Here is a 19,756-nt window from a genome sequence, read left to right on the forward strand (position 1 = left end):
ACACACAATTCGACATTTGTATCCAACAATCTCCCTCTTTGGCATTGATGGCAACACAACATGTCATAGCACAATAGAATTTGAAAACAAGACTTTTTCTGATAGAAAATTTCTCCCTCTTAGATTTTATGCCACAAAATTCTCTAATGTAGTAATCTTCCTTAGTGAAGGAATTACATAGCTTCTTCTCCAAAGAGTAAACTTTTCCTCAAACAAATTTAAGAAAGATATGATAGTAAACTCTCCCTCTTTGACAACACTTGCTAAAGAAAACACATACCAAATGATTAACAATGTACCTTGAGTACTGATTCATATGCAATGATTTCTTAACTATGCTACATCAATTGATAGATCTTCAACTTGGTTCTTGTTGCTGCATCACTAAAACTTTATTTTAGTGAGCTTTAGATAGGGGAATGACCGCTGACTTACCTCTTAGATACAAGAATGCATCCTTAGGTAATGGCTTGGTGAATATGTCTGCAATCTATTCTTTTGTATGGACATATTCCAATTTGATTTCTTTGTACTACACCAATTCTCTGACAAAGTGGTATTTTATAGCAATGTGCTTGGTTTTGGAATGCATCATTGGATTCTTTGATATGTTAATTGCACTTGTATTATCACAAAACATAACTGGTTCTTTGATCTTAACCTTCATGCCTTCTAAACAATATTAGAATAGTTCACTACTACTGCAACATATTCTGCTTCTACTGTAGATTGGGATGTGCAATTTTTCTTTTTGCTTGTCCAAGATACCAACCTTTTTCCAAGAAAGATTGCTCCACCACTTGTGCTCTTTCTATCATCAATGTTCCCTGCCCAATCAGCATCAATAAACACTTTCAAGTCCAAATTTCCTCCAAGTTTATACCACAATCCATAATCTTCAGTGCCTTTCAGGTATCTCAAGATTCTTTTGATTGCCATCATATGACTTTCTGTAGGTTTTTCCAGGAATCTTGCCACTATAGCAACTGCAAGAGCAATATTAGGCCTTGTATGAACTACATACTATAATTTTCTAATCATTGATCTATATAAGGTCTGATCTACCTCTTTTGAATCATCATCTTTGGTAAGCTTTAGTCTAGTACACATGGGGGTTCCAATTGGTTTGGAATCTTCCATACCAAACTTCTTGAGTATCTCCTTGATATATTTAGATTGAGTGATGTAGATACTATTCTTGCTCTATTGTATCTGAAGACCAACAAAGAACTAAATCTCACCAAACATAGACATTTCAAATTCTTTGTTTATTTTCTCTAAAAATTCTTTGCATAGATCATCATTCCCTATAAATAAAGTATCATCCACAAATATTTTTTCCAAAATAATCTTATTGTCTAGTCCTTCCTTGATGTACAAACTACTATTATCATTAGTTCACTAGAAGCCAATCTGAATAAGGTAGTTATGCATTCTCTCATACTATGCTCTAGGAGCTTGTTTCAGACCATACAATGCTTTGTGTAGTTTGAAAACCATGTCCCTTTTATTTGGATCAAAAAAACCTTCATGTTGTTCAATGTAGACTTTTTTATCAAGAATACCATTGAAAAATGCAAATTTAACATCCATCTGATATACCTTAAGTCCTTTATGCACTGAATATGCAAGTAAGGTCCTAACACCTTCCAATCTTGCAATAGGAGCAAAAGTTTCACCATAATCAATTCCTTCTTCTTGAGAATATCCTTTACACACCAATCTAGCTTTGTTTCTTGATACCTCACCATCTTCATTTAACTTATTCATGAATACTCATTTTGTTCCAATCACATTTTTATCTTTAGATCTAGGTACAAGAGTCCAAGTTTTGTTCTTTTCTATTTTTTCTATCTCTTCATTCATAGCCACAATCCAACTTTCATTTTCCAATGCATCTTTGACATTTCTAGGTTCAAAATTAGCAAGTAAACAAGTACCTTTTAGCTTACTTCTTGTCATAGTACCTTATGATTTATCTCCAATAATTTGATCTGGTGCATGATGCCTCTTGACATACTTGGCCAATACAGGTTCCTTGCCTCTTGAATGAATTGCATTGTCATCCTCTTGAACTTCAACTTCAGGTTCTAGTTGCTTAGACTTGGTAGGAATTGGCTTGATAGCTTTAGAATGTGACTCGGGTCCCTATGATACAGTTTGAACTTCTTGCAACTCGGTGATTGAGGAAGACTCAGGAGTAGAAGTCTCTTGATTGACAGATGTGTTTGGCAATGTATTAGGTCCAATATAAACAAATCTCATGTAATCTTTTGGTTCCTTTTTGCTTTCTTCTTTAGTCCTTTCTAAAAACTCATCAACTTTCACATATGCACTTTCTATGATTTTGTGAGTAGACAAATTCAAACATCTATATGCTTTACTCTTGCAAGAATATCTTAAAAAATACCCTTATCACCTTTTACCTCAAATTTGTCTTTTCTAGATTCTTTCAAGATATAAAACTTACTTCTAAATACTTTCAGGTAACTTACATTGGGTTTATAGCCATACCATAACTCATAGGGGGTTTTGAATGAGTCCTTCTCCAACTGTAGTCAATTCAAAGTATGAACTGCAGTGTTGATAACTTTCTTCCAATATTTGATAGCAATGTTCTTTTCAATCATTAGAGTCCTTGCACAATTCATAATAAATTAATCGAAGATGAATTCACCACCTCTATCTAACCTTAAGCATTCCAATCATTTCCTTGTTTCCTTCTCTACTCTTACCAAATACCACTTGAATTTCTCAAATGCTTCTGACTTCTCTCTTAGATACATAATAGTCATCATTCTAGAGTACTCATCAACAAAGAGAATAAAGAATTTCTCTCCACTATAGCTCTCAACTCTAATAGGTCCACACAAATTAGTATGCACAATTTCTAAAATATCTTCAAACTGATAGTTTTTATTTTTAAAACTAGTCTTTCCCATTTTACCAATATGACAATTCTTGCATAGATTAACATCAGGTTTCTTCAAACTAGGAATGTCTCTTCCTTTCTTGAATTTTCTTATTTTCACCATGTTGTCAAAATTAACATGACATAGCCTTCTGTGCCATAACCAAATCTCTTTAACTTGAGCAATAAAACATGAGCACTCACCAAGATCAAGATAGAACAAGTTACCTTTTGTTTGTTTGCCTGATGTAATCAGTTTTCCTTTGTCATCCAGTAGTCTTGCCTTGCCATGCATGAATTCCACCTTGAATCCAATGTTAAGTAGTTGTGCCACACTTAATAGATTATGTTTTAATCCTTCAACCCAAAAGGCATTATCACATACAAGTTCTTTGGTTAACGAGATTCGACCTCTTCCTTTTATGCAACAAGGTTCATTGTTTCCAAACTTACACTACCACCATCATAGTCTTCAAAGTGTTCAAACTTTGTTTTTTCACCAGTCATATGATGTGAACATCCACTATCTATGATCCATGTATCATTTTTTCTCACATGAGAGATGAGTGCCATCTTATCTTCAACAAATTCATCTTTCACAGCAATGTAAACTATTTCATCTTCACTATTATTAGAATTCTTAGTCATAAAACATGTTTTCTTACCTTTTTTTTTGAATGATTTGAGATCGTTCCATAAAACATGTTTCCCTACCTTTGTCCTTGAATGATTTGAGATTGTTCTTGCCATTGCACTTGTGACCTTTCTTCTCATCCTTGCTTGCTTTTTTTGGGAACCTAGCTACAATATGGTCAATTTCTTCACATGAAAAATAGATTAGGGGAACTTTACCTTTGTATTTTCCTTTGCCTCTAGAATATTTCCTTGCTAGTAAAGCTTCAAGAACTTCAAGATCACTGTCTGAACTTTCCTCTAATTCTTCTTCACTTTCTAACTGAGTGTCCTTTATTTTTTTTCCTTTTTCCTTAAGTGAAATCTTAACCTCAAATGTAGATTCAATATTCTTGGAAGCTGGAACATAAGTGTCATAGTTATCTAGCTCAAAGGCTGTCAATCTTCCTACCAGGGTATCCAAAGTTATCTTATGATTTGTCTCACACCTTCTTTCTTGAATTGTAGATACTCTAATTGCATAAATGGGAAGCAATGTTCTAAGAACTTTACTTACAACTGTTTCTTCCTTGATCTCTCCTTTAGAAGCTTTTATTGCACTAATAGTTGCTTTGATCCTTTCAACATATTTGGCAATGTTTTCATCCTCTCTTATTCTCATCTGATCAAGTTTTCCTCTAAGGATTTTTGCTTTGGCCCTCCTCACATTGCCATCACCATCATAGATGTCCTTCAAATTATTCCACATTTCAAAGGTAGTTTTGCAATTCTTGATATCATCAAATTCCTCATAGCTTAGAGCAGATGCAAGGTCTATCATCATGATGTTATGAGTCTTCTTCTTAGTAATGTCACCAAAAGATAATGTACCAAAAGGAGTTGTGTATTCTTCATCAAGGTATTTCAATCCTGAATCACCAATGGAAGCTAGATGAAGTCTCATGAGACCCTGCCATGTTGAAAAGTTATCTCTGTTAAGCCTTAGAATTTCTCTCTTGTAAGACATCCTGATCTTTAGCTTAGGTCCTTGAAACCTTTCCTACAAGCACTAAAAGCTCTGATACCAATTATTGAAATATATATTGAATAACTAAGAGGCGATGGGGTGAATCAGTTACCACAAAAATATTTCATAGATCCCTTAGATGTCTGATAAAACTATTTACTATTGTCACTTAGTAAACATACTTAAAATGTTGTAACTTGGTAAATGCAGTGTATGTTATACTTTAACAGATCTTAAACATTCAAAGTGATTAACATCCAAGCCTAAAAGAAATAACATGAACACATGAGACACCAAATTTAACGTGAAAACCCAATATGGGAAAAAAAACCAAGTAACTAGCTACTGATTTTCACTCTTATGAAGTGAGCCCTCTTAGGAGCCAACCTAGTTAAAAGTTACAAAACACATTGTTAGGTGTGACCTTGTTAGAGGATTTACAACTTGTTGTTAAACCAAATCTACTAAGAGATTTTGGAATCACTGCTACAATGGTAAGAAAGTAACAATGAAATGACCTAAATGAGATGCAACTAAATTTTCTAATTACATATCTCTATTTTGCTTCACACTAGATCCTTCCTGATTGAATATAACTTTGCTACTCCTCAAGGATATCTGACCATCCTTCAAATTTTCTCACACTTTCCTCTTCAAACAATCAATACACTTGCATAATCACTCATACACTTTAGAATTCACAACGTTACCTTTCATATATACCATTTAGATTATTGAGTTGGCTCATTTACAACTTACAATTACCAATAATCATTACCTAAGTCAGCTATAATCAGTACTTGAGATAATTAAACTTCATTTCTTAAATCAACAAAATCCTTCATTTGCCAATCCTGCTTGGTAAATATTGATCCTGAAATGATTTCCTATGTTAACCAACAGAAGCTTGGTTAACACCATGAACTTGAAATTTTTTTTCTACCAACAATATCAATGAAATGAATAACAAGTAGAAAGGATCACACAAAATATGAACAAGCAACTTTTAAATGAACAAACAACTAAAATTTGAGTCTCACTCAGTTGTCAAACGACATAAATTTTTTGAATAAAAAAGTGACATTCCTTTTATTTCATTCATATCTATATAAATAGTCTTTTCAACTTCCCAATTTCAGTCAAGAACTTGAGTAAGTTATGTTGCTCTACACAATACATGAGAAACAATTAATAAGCTATAAGTACTCAACTTTAGGTTCAGTCCCATTTCTTCTCTTCATTTTTTCTTTCTTATAGTTTTGATTATTTACACATTGGTCTATAGAGTAGCCTATCCAAACATCCATAAGAAAACATTGCAATAGTTCATATTAGGTATTTGTAAACAAAAGAAAATCTTAGAAACATATGCTAGCGCTAATGATAAAATTCTATTATTCTCTTAACTTTGTATAATTAATTATACAATAATTGAGATTTCAATGTGTCTAAATATGTTTATATGTTCGTGAATGTGTAACAAGTATATTAGATTATTAATAAAAAGAAACTATTCATAAAAAATTTAAAAAATTATAAGAAAATTTGTTTTTAGAAGAATTATATAATTATCAAATAGTTAGAAGATATTTTTATTATAATAAGGTGATCAAGATGATTACAAACTAACAACTCAGACTGAAACTATTTCTCGAAAAGTTAAAAAAAAAATCTATTAATTTGACAGGAACAACCGTATTTTGTATAGTCTAGAATATTAAATTAGTGTATGCATTTTTTTCAATTCTATTTTCTAGTTTTTATTGTATTTATTTATTTAGTAATATATTTAAAACTTAAGTGAAATGTTGAATATATTTAAAATAATACCAATGCTTCATATGTTATAATTATTCTAATAATCTTAACAAATTTTCTTTATGCATGATATTTACTTCCATCACTATTATTCCACACAAATATGAAATTATAATACTAATTTTAAAATTGTAAATAATTTTTTTCTACCAACAATATCAATGAAATGAATAACAAGTAGAAAGGATCACACAAAATATGAACAAGCAACTTTTAAATGAACAAACAACTAAAATTTGAGTCTCACTCAGTTGTCAAACGACATAAATTTTTTGAATAAAAAAGTGACATTCCTTTTATTTCATTCATATCTATATAAATAGTCTTTTCAACTTCCCAATTTCAGTCAAGAACTTGAGTAAGTTATGTTGCTCTACACAATGCACGAGAAACAATTAATAAGCTATAAGTACTCAACTTTAGGTTCAGTCCCATTTCTTCTCTTCATTTTTTCTTTCTTATAGTTTTGATTATTTACACATTGGTCTATAGAGTAGCCTATCCAAACATCCATAAGAAAACATTGCAATAGTTCATATTAGGTATTTGTAAACAAAAGAAAATCTTAGAAACATATGCTAGCGCTAATGATAAAATTCTATTATTCTTTAATTGCTAAATTAGATACTTCTTTTCTTTTATAAATTATAAATTTAATATTTCAAATTATGATAATGTATAAATATCTTAATAACACAAATTAAATATTTCTATTATATTAAGATAGATAGTATCTCATGATTACTTCAAAAACATTATAGAACTAAATATCTATAGTTAAAGTAAATATTATGCCAATGCCTTTTTTATGTATTTGTGAATTGAATGACTAATTTGAGAACATATTAAAGATTCAACTAGAAATCAAAATTTATTGAGTATATAACATGGATATTATAAAAAATAGTGCTTTATAAGTGAAAAATCATATATCTAAGTAAGTAATTTATTTTTATTATAATTTATATTTTAAATATATGTATTTAAAACATATATTCATATTTTTATACATATGTAAACTATATATTTTTAAAATAAAATATTACAATTTTAGAGATCTCTAAAATAAATAATATTAAAGATTAAATATAAAATTAAAATTAAAAATGAAAAAATGATTTAGAATATACACTCAATTGCATTGTGAGTTAGCTCCGCCTCAACAAAATCATCCAATACCACCGAAATGGGCTTGGAGATAGGTCGAATAGATTCATACAAACCCTTAGACATCTCATTGCAAACACACTAAGGAGAGAATTTTATTCCCCTCTACATCCACCTTACCATGTCCATCCCTACCATTGTTTCTACTAAAAAGATCACACCCCTCCATTTTTGGCATCCCTCCTCGAGTGAAAAAGGGACTAAAATTTAAATTCTAAATTTGATTGTGGTGGTTAGGTCAAATTAGTGTCAATACTTAAATTACAAGCTCAAAAATACGTGGTTCAGTCAAAATTCCATTTTCTATGTTCTTTTAATTGAAGCTCTTTAACATAATTCTAATGTAAAATAATGGGTGTCCAAAAATGGACTAATTATGCATATAACCAAATATAGAAAATGATACATATATTTACAACTATAATCTTGTGAATGAAGATAATAAAATAGAGAAAATTATTGTACAAGATCCAATACAATAATTGGGCTTCTGGATGTGCAAAAATTCAAGGATAGAACTAATGTGTTTGAACAAATTCAATGAAGAAAGAATGATATCTAGCTCAGTGGAAGTCACTTGTGGTATGCATGCTTAGGAAGGCTATAGGACCAAAAGAAATCAGCACCGCCCAAAATTGAAGTGGAGATCTCAAGTGTGTTAGAGTAACGTGAGAGTTTCAAACTTACTTTTCTATAATAATGAAATATTTCTATAAGCTTGGTGTATAAAATACCAAAAGATACCCTTACTTCTTTGAGATAGTTTTACAAACTAAGCTAAAGAAACATAGATCTCATGTAACCTCAACCAGAAACATATAGTGTAAATATTGTGACTACTACTTTTTTGACAAATATTGTGACAAGTGTTACAATATGCACATAAATAATTCCAAAATAAGATTTTCTTTTGCAAATTAAATAGAGCTCCACACTCCATATACAATACAACTCCACAGTCTTGATTAGTGTATTTCTTGATTTCCTGAAAAATAAAATAGTACAAAAATAAAAGGAAGAATACTAAAATAGAGGACAAATTTTAATTATAATACAAATTATAAGCATTGTCAATTATATTGATAGAGTTTAAGGAAAATATTTCAATAACTTAAAAACTCTAAAGTGTAAGTATTTTGACAACTTCTATTGAAAAATATGAATTAAAACATTAAAATATTAAACAAAATTGTCAATAACATTGAACTTTAAAGAAAACATAAGTAAGTTTGCTTGACACTATAAAAACAACCCCGACTACTTACATTTGACAAAGTTGAGATGTTTACATATGATCAACCTGGAAGATTCACCGTGATAAAAGGGGATTGGAGAAACAATGATGTTATGAGCTAAATAACATAAAAAATTAAAGGTACAATAAAATATCCCAGTTCTCAATATTCAATTATGCCAATCTAAATGAGTCGAGTAAAAAGCCTAAAAAAGTTGAAGGGATTTTACAAGAAAGAATAACATGATTGTGTGATCAAGAATGAGTTTGTTGACCCACTCAACCATACAAGATAACGTGGCAACTAGTCATAAAGTTAGATATTACCCAAATTGATATAGACTTTGAAATTAATTTCATTAGTTGAATATTGCAGAAACTGCTAGCTGTCGATCATTTGAAAATTTAATCTTCTTATTTATGTGAAAGACCTCAAAATTTCTTATGAAAAGAGTGAGATAAATAAATAAATATACTAAATTCTAAAACTAAAATCAAGACATAGGATTAAACCAAAATCTAAAGCTTGAAACAATGATAATAATTGTTTTCTCAAAAAGTTTTAAAACAAACAAACCTGCTTCCAAACATTTAAATTTTGATACATTATAATTATAGAGCAAGTTAGGAGAACTTTGAATTTATCCTTGGGGTCTATGATCTCACATGTACTATGTAATGTGTCAATTTATTTTTCACCGAACAAAAAATTATTCAAGGTCATAGTATAATTACTATTAATATTTTAATTATTTTAAGTACATAATCTAATTATTTTTAATATTTAAGTTTGTCCAATGTCATTCTCTTATTCTTTCTAATATTTAATAGGCCATTGCAGAAATCAAAATTGTCTACTCTTTGGTGGGAGCATAGAATGTTAAATTATATTTAAAAGCTTTACTAAAAGTTAGGTGAAAAAGAAAGAATGGCTAAGGGATTGGGCATAAGATGCACATATAAGGAATAACATTAATTTCTTGGGCATTGGTTTTTTTAACATCTAGATTTGGTGGTTAATATAAGATGTTGGAGACCATTAAACAATATCTTCCATAAATAATTTTTATGACCCCAATAAAAGTTAGTCGCTATGACAATTAAAATATGATATATTAGTATCCAAGATAAACAAGAGACAGAAAGTGTTATAGTTCCTTCCAATGAAGAAGGTTTTAAAAACATTAAAAATATAAGATTGAATTTAATTATAATAAAATATTATTGTGAAATCTTAGTGCTTATCATCATGAATCAAAATGTGGAATCATAAGAATTTCATGCAATAGTTAAAGGTGTCAAGATTAAAATATAGGTAAAATTTGAAAGTAATCTTTTAAAATAACTAATATATAATTCCTTTTTGCTGATGGAATTATGATGTAATTGTAGTAAATACATTTTTTCATTCATATTTTTTTACTATTTGAAGGATGCACATTAGCATCTCAATTGAATTACACTACCAAAGGAGATGATATATGGAATGATGTAATTGTAGTAAAGACATTTTCTCATGAAAAGACTATTTCCCTAATTGGGCAATTTGAAAAACCCCATGGGATGGATCGATGGCCAGATCATTAATGTTATCCTTAATTAATTTCACATTGAACTCATCCTCATCAACAAAATGAAACATGGGGATTCTTGCCTTCCTCTTTTCTTTTTCATTGCAAAAATCTATATCCCTTTTCACAAACTATTTGGAATTAGGAGACTAGCCTATTGTTTCCTTCCCTTTTAAGTGGGTGGATATACACATCATGGTCTATCAAATCCTCATAATCCACAAGCCTAATGGAATCTCTAGTTTCTTTCTCATCCACATTATTCTATGGAAAAAAAAAATATTTTTAATTGGTAGTTACAGGGTTGCTCGTCTCATCCAAGGCATTCATTTTTATTTATTTTTAACCATAGATGAGATAATTTCATTCTGAAAAAAGCATGGAGAAAGAGGCGACCCCATACCACCTCCAAACATTATTTCATTGGATTCAGTGATCTCATTCTAACTTGATGTACTATATTATTCCTTCTTCTTAAATTTCATGTTCATTTGCACTTTGACCTTCTCAATATTGACCTTTTCTTTGCCTTTATTGTTTCCATTTCTTGGTGCCAGTGATCTAGTTGGATAGTTTCTACTAATATGACTAGTCTTGAAATAGCTAAAGCATGTAGTCTCACTCAACCATCTGTTGTAGTTGCCTCTGAAATGTTTTCTAATGAAATTCTCAGGAACATGTCCATATTCTTGAAAATAGTGGTAATTGCACCTTGTGTTGTAATCTCAATTGTAGGATTTTTCATTTTGTTGTATCTTTGTCTACTTATTTGATGTCTGATTGGCATTAGACCTACATTCATATGCTTTATGCCCATACTTTTGACACTTGTGACAATATCCTTCAAATATCTATGTGCTTAGGGTCTTGGTCCTCCATTCATATGCCTGATGTCCTTACTTATTGCACTTATGACAATAGCCCTTGCATTTATGCTTAGGTTTCTGATTTGATTTGTTTCTATTGCAAAGATTTGTTGTCTAACCTAACTTTCCACAATTATGACAAGTGGGTTTGTAGTTCTTACCTTTTTTGTTTCTTTGTTCACCACTTTTTGATAATTATCCTTCCTCACTACTGGTGTATCCTAAACCAGTAGTATCATTGTCAGATCTAGGATATCTCATTAGTTTCTCAAAGTATTTGATGGATTGTTGAAACTTTTAGCAAATTCCTTTTCTTATCTAAGTTCATTCTTTAGTTTTTCATTATGTAACTTCAAGGTTGTGATCTCAATGTCCTTTCCATTCAACTCATGATTAGAAATCATCAATTGATTCATTGTAGCCAATTTCATGTTAGTAATCTTTTGCACATTTGATGTCTTCTCTTCCAGTCTATTGGTCAGTGTTCCTTTGTCATCTTCAATCATGATTTTTTCTTCCTTAGCTTTCTTTTTCTGCTTGATCACCTCACATAGGAATACTATTGGACTTCTTGCTCTATCTTAAGATTTATGACCTCTTTAGTTAGGGCACCATTCTTTTCCATCAGATCTGTAATAGTTGCATCAAACTCACTTGAGTTTCCATTTGCAAATAATTTAGTGGTGTCTTCCTCTTGGTAATGAGTGTCATGTTTCTCAATAGCTATCTCTTTCCTTCTCCTTAATGAACATTGTAGTTCATCTCTTGCTTCCATGAGTTGGTATAGGGAAAGCTAGATTTCAATCTTTTGGTTCTCAATAGTCTTTCCTAACTTGTAGACTTCCATCTTCAAGATCTTTCCTCAAAGTTGTAAAGCTTTCCTTTCTAGAGAACAAGTCTCTCATACCAATTCTTTGAAATAACAATAGGAAAGTAAACTCTTGGCGAGGGGAGGGGGGGTTGCGGGGTTGAATTATTACTTCAAAACTTCAACCATAAAATATTCACCACACATTCGTCTCACAATTTAGCATGAACACTAAAATAGCTAACTACACATGTTCATCCATAGGATGAAACAGATAACACATAACACAATAAATTTTCTACCCATAAATCCTCCAATGAGAAAGTAAAATTGGGGTGGGGATGACACCCGCAAATCTTCACTATTGCAGCTATACAGTGTAACCAATTATGGTTACAAGAATTTTGACCATAAACTATGATCTACCCTGTGAAAGGTCTGTCTTGTTAAAAGATTACAAAGACTATACAAGTCCATCATTAACTTGGTCAAGAAGAATGCAGAATTGGAAGACAATTTTGATAGGGTTTCTAATTCCCTAGTGTCGGTGACACATTCAGTGGCCACCAATCTCTACCTCAGATAGGATAACAAGGAAGACACTCGTGATGCTAAAGACATGGAGATGACTCACTCACTATATAGATTTTTGGTTGATGACTACTAGTGACTCCTCCTGACGAATCTAGGTAACCAGGGCAAGGAGGGTTAGTTTCTGCTTGTGTGCTTTCAATTTTTTGTTGTTGTTGTAATTATTAGGTTTTTTATTGGCTCGAGGACTCTCTTTGTTAGTTTATACTAGACTGGTTTAATGACCACTGTGTATATTTATGCTAAGTTTATGTACAATGTTGACATTCCTATCATTTTAAGTATTAATAGTATTAAAAAAAACTTTATCATGGGGGTTTTTGAAGGTTAAGAAGAGGGTTGGATAATTGCATGGTAATGACTTCTGACTGATTCTTAGTCTGTGTTTTCCTTTGTATGGGTAAGCCCCCATTTTGGTAGCTTCTTAATATATAAAAACATTTTAGCTTCTTAAGAAATTAAAAAAAATATTATAGTTTCCCTATGAAGTCCTTTAATTATTTAATCAAATATTCAAGTTTAAATATCCATAAAATTATAAATATTAAAATTCATTGAAATGATTTTTTATTAGATACAATTTTATTAATATATATGTAACATTTCATCACTTTGAATACCAAAGATTTCAAACTTTTAAAAAAATCAAGAGAATTTCTTATAGATTAAAGTAGAAGGAAAACCAAAGATTTATATGGTTAGTTAGAATAGAGTTACTCATGTATAAATAATGCAAGATTCAAACTTAAGTGTACATAAAATTATACATTTTATATAAGCCAAGTTTATGTACAATGTTGACATTCCTATCATTTTTACTAGTAGTAGTATTAAAAAATATTTTATCGTGGGCATTTTTGAAGGTTAAGAAGGGGGTTGGGTAATTGCATGGTAATGACTTCTAATTGATTCTTAGTCTATGTTTTTTTTTTTTTGTACGGGTAAGCCCCCATTTTGGTCACTTGTTAATATCAATAATATTATAGCTAGTTTAAATTTTTTTTAAAAATATATATTCGCACTACGAAATCCTCCAATTCTTTAATGAAAGATTCAAACTTAATGTACATAAAATCATAAATTTTAAAATTCATTCAAATAAAATTGCATTAGATATAATTTGATTAATATATATGTGACCTTTCATCGCTTTGAATGATTGAATCACTTTTACAAATATAGAAATTCATGTGAAGACTTGAACCAATTCTATCTTTAATGATTTCGCATAAAAGAAACAAACAAACAAACTCAATAAGCTTCAGTATAACATAGAATGGAAAGTTTAAAGAGACAAGTTTAACAACCTATAATATGACATATAAAATGGAGTAACATATTTATTCAAGATAAAGGACTCATAAGCTTATTTCAATGCACATAACCTATGCGAATTAAAAAAACTAACTTGCCTTAGTGCGATAATTGTTTTTTTTCAAATACTGATATTTTTCATCAGCAAAGATTTGGGTTATCAAAGAAAGATTTATTTTCTTGATCGACATGATTCTGCATTGTTGGGAATATTTAGTGTTTTATATCCGCACCTAATCAACTTCATCGGAGCAAATCTCTATTATCATACTAACTTTTAAACGGTATCTCTGAGATCCGATGGATTCGGGGTTAGGTTTGATATTTAAGAAATCAATGAATATGTAATTTGCTACAACACTGGAAAATATTTAAATATATCTCTTGGGTTTTATCTATAATATGTTCTAATTCTTTAAATATTCCTATTTCAATCGACCAATTTGTAAAAATACTTCTTTCTGCATTTTTAAATTTGTTTTCTGATTGCATTTCCGAAGTCGTGCAACCATCTTCTGTGGATTAGTTATTTTTGAATTTAACATTGCCGCGAATGGAATTCTTGCAGAATTCTTATTTTTTATTTAAGATTGTTCTTGCAGAATTCGTAACATCCATAAAGATGGGTTTTGTTTGTGCAGCCATAGAAAATCCAGTGGTTCCATGAATGGCTTTGTCGCTTGATTGTTTTAAGGAAATTTTAGAAATGATCACTTTGAAGAAGGTGGTATTTATATAGTAATAATCTGAGAATCCGAAATAGAAAAATCGAAGCGAACTAAATGTATGAAAGAGTATAAATACATATTATAAAAGTCAAATTTTGATGGATCACATCTCAATATGACTCAAAGTATGAAAGGTTGCAAATGGACAAAGTTCCACAAATAGCATTCCTTTGATAACTATCAACAACATCTTCAGTAGGGCAACCTGGCAACACACTCCATTCCATGGATCTCATGTCACGGGTCATAACATTAATACTTCCTCTAATCGTAAGCCAAATTTTATGTGACGAAGCTGCAACCATGAAATCTGTCCCATGGGATGACTTGAAGGTTCAGCTCCCATATCCCCACGGGAGTGTGCTCGATGAAAGGGATGCCACCCCATGTGGAACCCTCCTCCTCCAACCTCCCCACCAAAAGCAGCTTCCCATTACATACCAGTAACAAAGGCAGAGATGTGTGGGAATTGTACTTGTCACAATTATAATCAATCCGTTGAGGCAACCCTCCTTCGATCTCCTTGAACTCAAACGTTTTCGAATTAATGTCATAACAACCGAAATGGCTGCCATAGTTATGTGTAAAGTAGACAACACCGTTGTGTAATGCACTGGTCCAAGGGTGTCTATTCCAGTGGAAAGTAGTGAGAATGATGTCTGACGGAATAGAAGGCATGGCACGGACACTGGTCCAAACGTCTGTGGTCAAATTGTATAGCAACGCACAGTAATCCATTTCACTTTCACAGAACCCTAGAGCAATAATATCAAAATGGCCTGACTTGGAAGAAACGAGTTCAACGGCTGTTCCCTCAGTCCATTCATAACCGTCTGGAATTGGAGGCAACTCAATGCGTTGTTTGGTAACAGGATTAATTATGGTGGGCGGCTTACTGCACGAGGAATTTTCGTAATCAAGAAAGAGGTAAAACCCAGCTGCTGCAGCGCAAAGGTAAAGCTTCGTGGTATGAAAGTGATGATACCAACCCCATTTCTTTTGGCAAAATAAAGGGATTCGAAACCAGCGGTTGAGTGCGGTGCTGAAGAAAGCGATTCCTTGAAAGCCATGCACCATTTGTTGCATCACAAAAAGATGATCATCCTCAACACTGAGGAGACTGAGGGTAGTGGCTAACATTGCCCTCTTCCAGTTTTTGCAAACAGTCTTTGCCCTCATCAATGAGGGCACTGGAAGCCTTCCTAATATCTCATATGTTGCATCCATGTCTAGATTTGGGCACTCTTGATATTCATAGCTATTGTTAGAAATTTCTCTTATTCCAAGGATATCGTTTTGGTGGTTCTAAACTTGAAATTGCATTTGACAAGGGGAATGACGTTGCTTGATCTGTCTTTTGTGTTTTGTGCGGAAGGCTTCTGCTAATTTGGAAAAGGGAATGCCAATAGACATTTTGCACAATGTATTTCGCCATCTACGTACGGTCGAATGTCTTGGTTAGTGAATCCTGGTCCGCCAGCCTGAAAATTCTTTGAACGATTCGCTCCACCAACTTTGTAAAAATATGGTGCCCTCCCTCCTGAACCTTAGGATCATTCTTCCCACTTTTTTTCCCCGTTTCTTTACTTCAAACACACTAACTTGGAGATTTATCGGGGCAAACTTCGAATAGATTTACAATGAATTTGAAACGAAAGCTATTTGTATTTATACGCTATTCAAAGGATATGTCTAGATAAAATTTAAATGTCTCTTAACTTTGTATAATTAATTATACAATAATTGAGATTTCAATGTGTCTAAATATGTTTATATGTTCGTGAATGTGTAACAAGTATATTAGATTATTAATAAAAAGAAACTATTCATAAAAAATTAAAAAAATTATAAGAAAATTTGTTTTTAGAAGAATTATATAATTATCAAATAGTTAGAAGATATTTTTATTATAATAAGGTGATCAAGATGATTACAAACTAACAACTTAGACTGAAACTATTTCTCGAAAAGTTAAAAAAAAAATGTAGTAATTTGATAGGAACAACCTTATTTTGTATAGTCTAGAATATTAAATTAGTGTATGCATTTTTTTCAATTCTATTTTCTAGTTTTTATTGTATTTATTTATTTTGTAATATATTTAAAACTTAAGTGAAATGTTGAATATATTTAAAATAATACCAATGCTTCATATGTTATAATTATTCTAATAATCTTAACAAATTTTCTTTATGCATGATATTTACTTCCATCACTATTATTCCACACAAATATGAAATTATAATACTAATTTTAAAATTGTAAATAATTTTTTTCTACCAACAATATCAATGAAATGAATAACAAGTAGAAAGGATCACACAAAATATGAACAAGCAACTTTTAAATGAACAAACAACTAAAATTTGAGTCTCACTCAGTTGTCAAACGACATAAATTTTTTGAATAAAAAAGTGACATTCCTTTTATTTCATTCATATCTATATAAATAGTCTTTTCAACTTCCCAATTTCAGTCAAGAACTTGAGTAAGTTATGTTGCTCTACACAATGCACGAGAAACAATTAATAAGCTATAAGTACTCAACTTTAGGTTCAGTCCCATTTCTTCTCTTCATTTTTTCTTTCTTATAGTTTTGATTATTTACACATTGGTCTATAGAGTAGCCTATCCAAACATCCATAAGAAAACATTGCAATAGTTCGTATTAGGTATTTGTAAACAAAAGAAAATCTTAGAAACATATGCTAGCGCTAATGATAAAATTCTATTATTCTTTAATTGCTAAATTAGATACTTCTTTTCTTTTATAAATTATAAATTTAATATTTCAAATTATGATAATGTATAAATATCTTAATAACACAAATTAAATATTTCTATTATATTAAGATAGTTAATATCTCATGATTACTTCAAAAACATTATAGAACTAAATATCTATAGTTAAAGTAAATATTATGCCAATGCCTTTTTTGTGTATTTGTGAATTGAATGACTAATTTGAGAACATATTAAAGATTCAACTAGAAATCAAAATTTATTGAGTATATAACATGGATATTATAAAAAATAGTGCTTTATAAGTGAAAAATCATATATCTAAGTAAGTAATTTATTTTTATTATAATTTATATTTTAAATATATGTATTTAAAACATATATTCATATTTTTATACATATGTAAACTATATATTTTTAAAATAAAATATTACAATTTTAGAGATCTCTAAAATAAATAATATTAAAGATTAAATATAAAATTTAAATTAAAAATGAAAAAATGATTTAGAATATACACTCAATTACATTGTGAGTTAGCTCCGCCTCAACAAAATCATCCAATACCACCGAAATGGGCTTGGAGATAGGTCGAATAGATTCATACAAACCCTTAGACATCTCATTGCAAACACACTAAGGCGAGAATTTTATTCCCCTCTACATCCACCTTACCATGTCCATCCCTACCATTGTTTCTACTAAAAAGATCACACCCCTCCATTTTTGGCATCCCTCCTCGAGTGAAAAAGGGACTAAAATTTAAATTCTAAATTTGATTGTGGTGGTTAGGTCAAATTAGTGTCAATACTTAAATTACAAGCTCAAAAATACGTGATTCAGTCAAAATTTCCATTTTCTATGTTCTTTTAATTGAAGCTCTTTAACATAATTCTAATGTAAAATAATGGGTGTCCAAAAATGGACTAATTATGCATATAACCAAATATAGACAATGATACATATATTTACAACTATAATCTTGTGAATGAAGATAATAAAATAGAGAAAATTATTGTACAAGATCCAATACAATAATTGGGCTTCTGGATGTGCAAAAATTCAAGGATAGAACTAATGTGTTTGAACAAATTCAATGAAGCAAGAATGAGATCTAGCTCAGTGGAAGTCACTTGTGTTGTGCATGCTTAGGAAGGCTATAGGACCAAAAGAAATCAGCACCGCCCAGAATTGAAGTGGAGATCTCAAGTGTGTTAGAGTAACGTGAGAGTTTCAAACTTACTTTTCTATAATAATGAAATATTTCTATAAGCTTGGTGTATAAAATACCAAAAGATACCCTTACTTCTTTGAGATAGTTTTACAAACTAAGCTAAAGAAACATAGATCTCATGTAACCTCAACCAGAAACATATAGTGTAAATATTGTGACTACTACTTTTTTGACAAATATTGTGACAAGTGTTACAATATGCACATAAATAATTCCAAAATAAGATTTTCTTTTGCAAATTAAATAGAGCTCCACACTCCATATACAATACAACTCCACAGTCTTGATTAGTGTATTTCTTGATTTCCTGAAAAATAAAATAGTACAAAAATAAAAGGAAGAATACTAAAATATAGGACAAATTTTAATTATAATACAAATTATAAGCATTGTCAATTATATTGATAGAGTTTAAGGAAAATATTTCAATAACTTAAAAACTCTAAAGTGTAAGTATTTTGACAACTTCTATTGAAAAATATGAATTAAAACATTAAAATATTAAACAAAATTGTCAATAACATTGAACTTTAAAGAAAACATAAGTAAGTTTGCTTGACACTATAAAAACAACCCCAACTACTTACATTTGACAAAGTTGAGATGTTTACATATGATCAACCTGGAAGATTCACCGTGATAAAAGGGGATTGGAGAAACAATGATGTTATGAGCTAAATAACAGAAAAAATTAAAGGTACAATAAAATATCCCAGTTCTCAATATTCAATTATGCCAATCTAAATGAGTCGAGTAAAAAGCCTAAAAAAGTTGAAGGGATTTTACAAGAAAGAATAACATGATTGTGTGATCAAGAATGAGTTTGTTGACCCACTCAACCATACAAGATAACGTGGCAACTAGTCATAAAGTTAGATATTACCCAAATTGATATAGACTTTGAAATTAATTTCATTAGTTGAATATTGCAGAAACTGCTAGCTGTCGATCATTTGAAAATTTAATCTTCTTATTTATGTGAAAGACCTCAAAATTTCTTATGAAAAGAGTGAGATAAATAAATAAATATACTAAATTCTAAAACTAAAATCAAGACATAGGATTAAACCAAAATCTAAAGCTTGAAACAATGATAATAATTGTTTTCTCAAAAAGTTTTAAAACAAACAAAC

Source organism: Cupressus sempervirens, chromosome 10 (genome assembly GCF_028749045.1).
Source record: "Cupressus sempervirens isolate cs-2001-9-10 chromosome 10, ASM2874904v1, whole genome shotgun sequence".
NCBI lineage: Eukaryota > Viridiplantae > Streptophyta > Pinopsida > Cupressales > Cupressaceae > Cupressus > Cupressus sempervirens.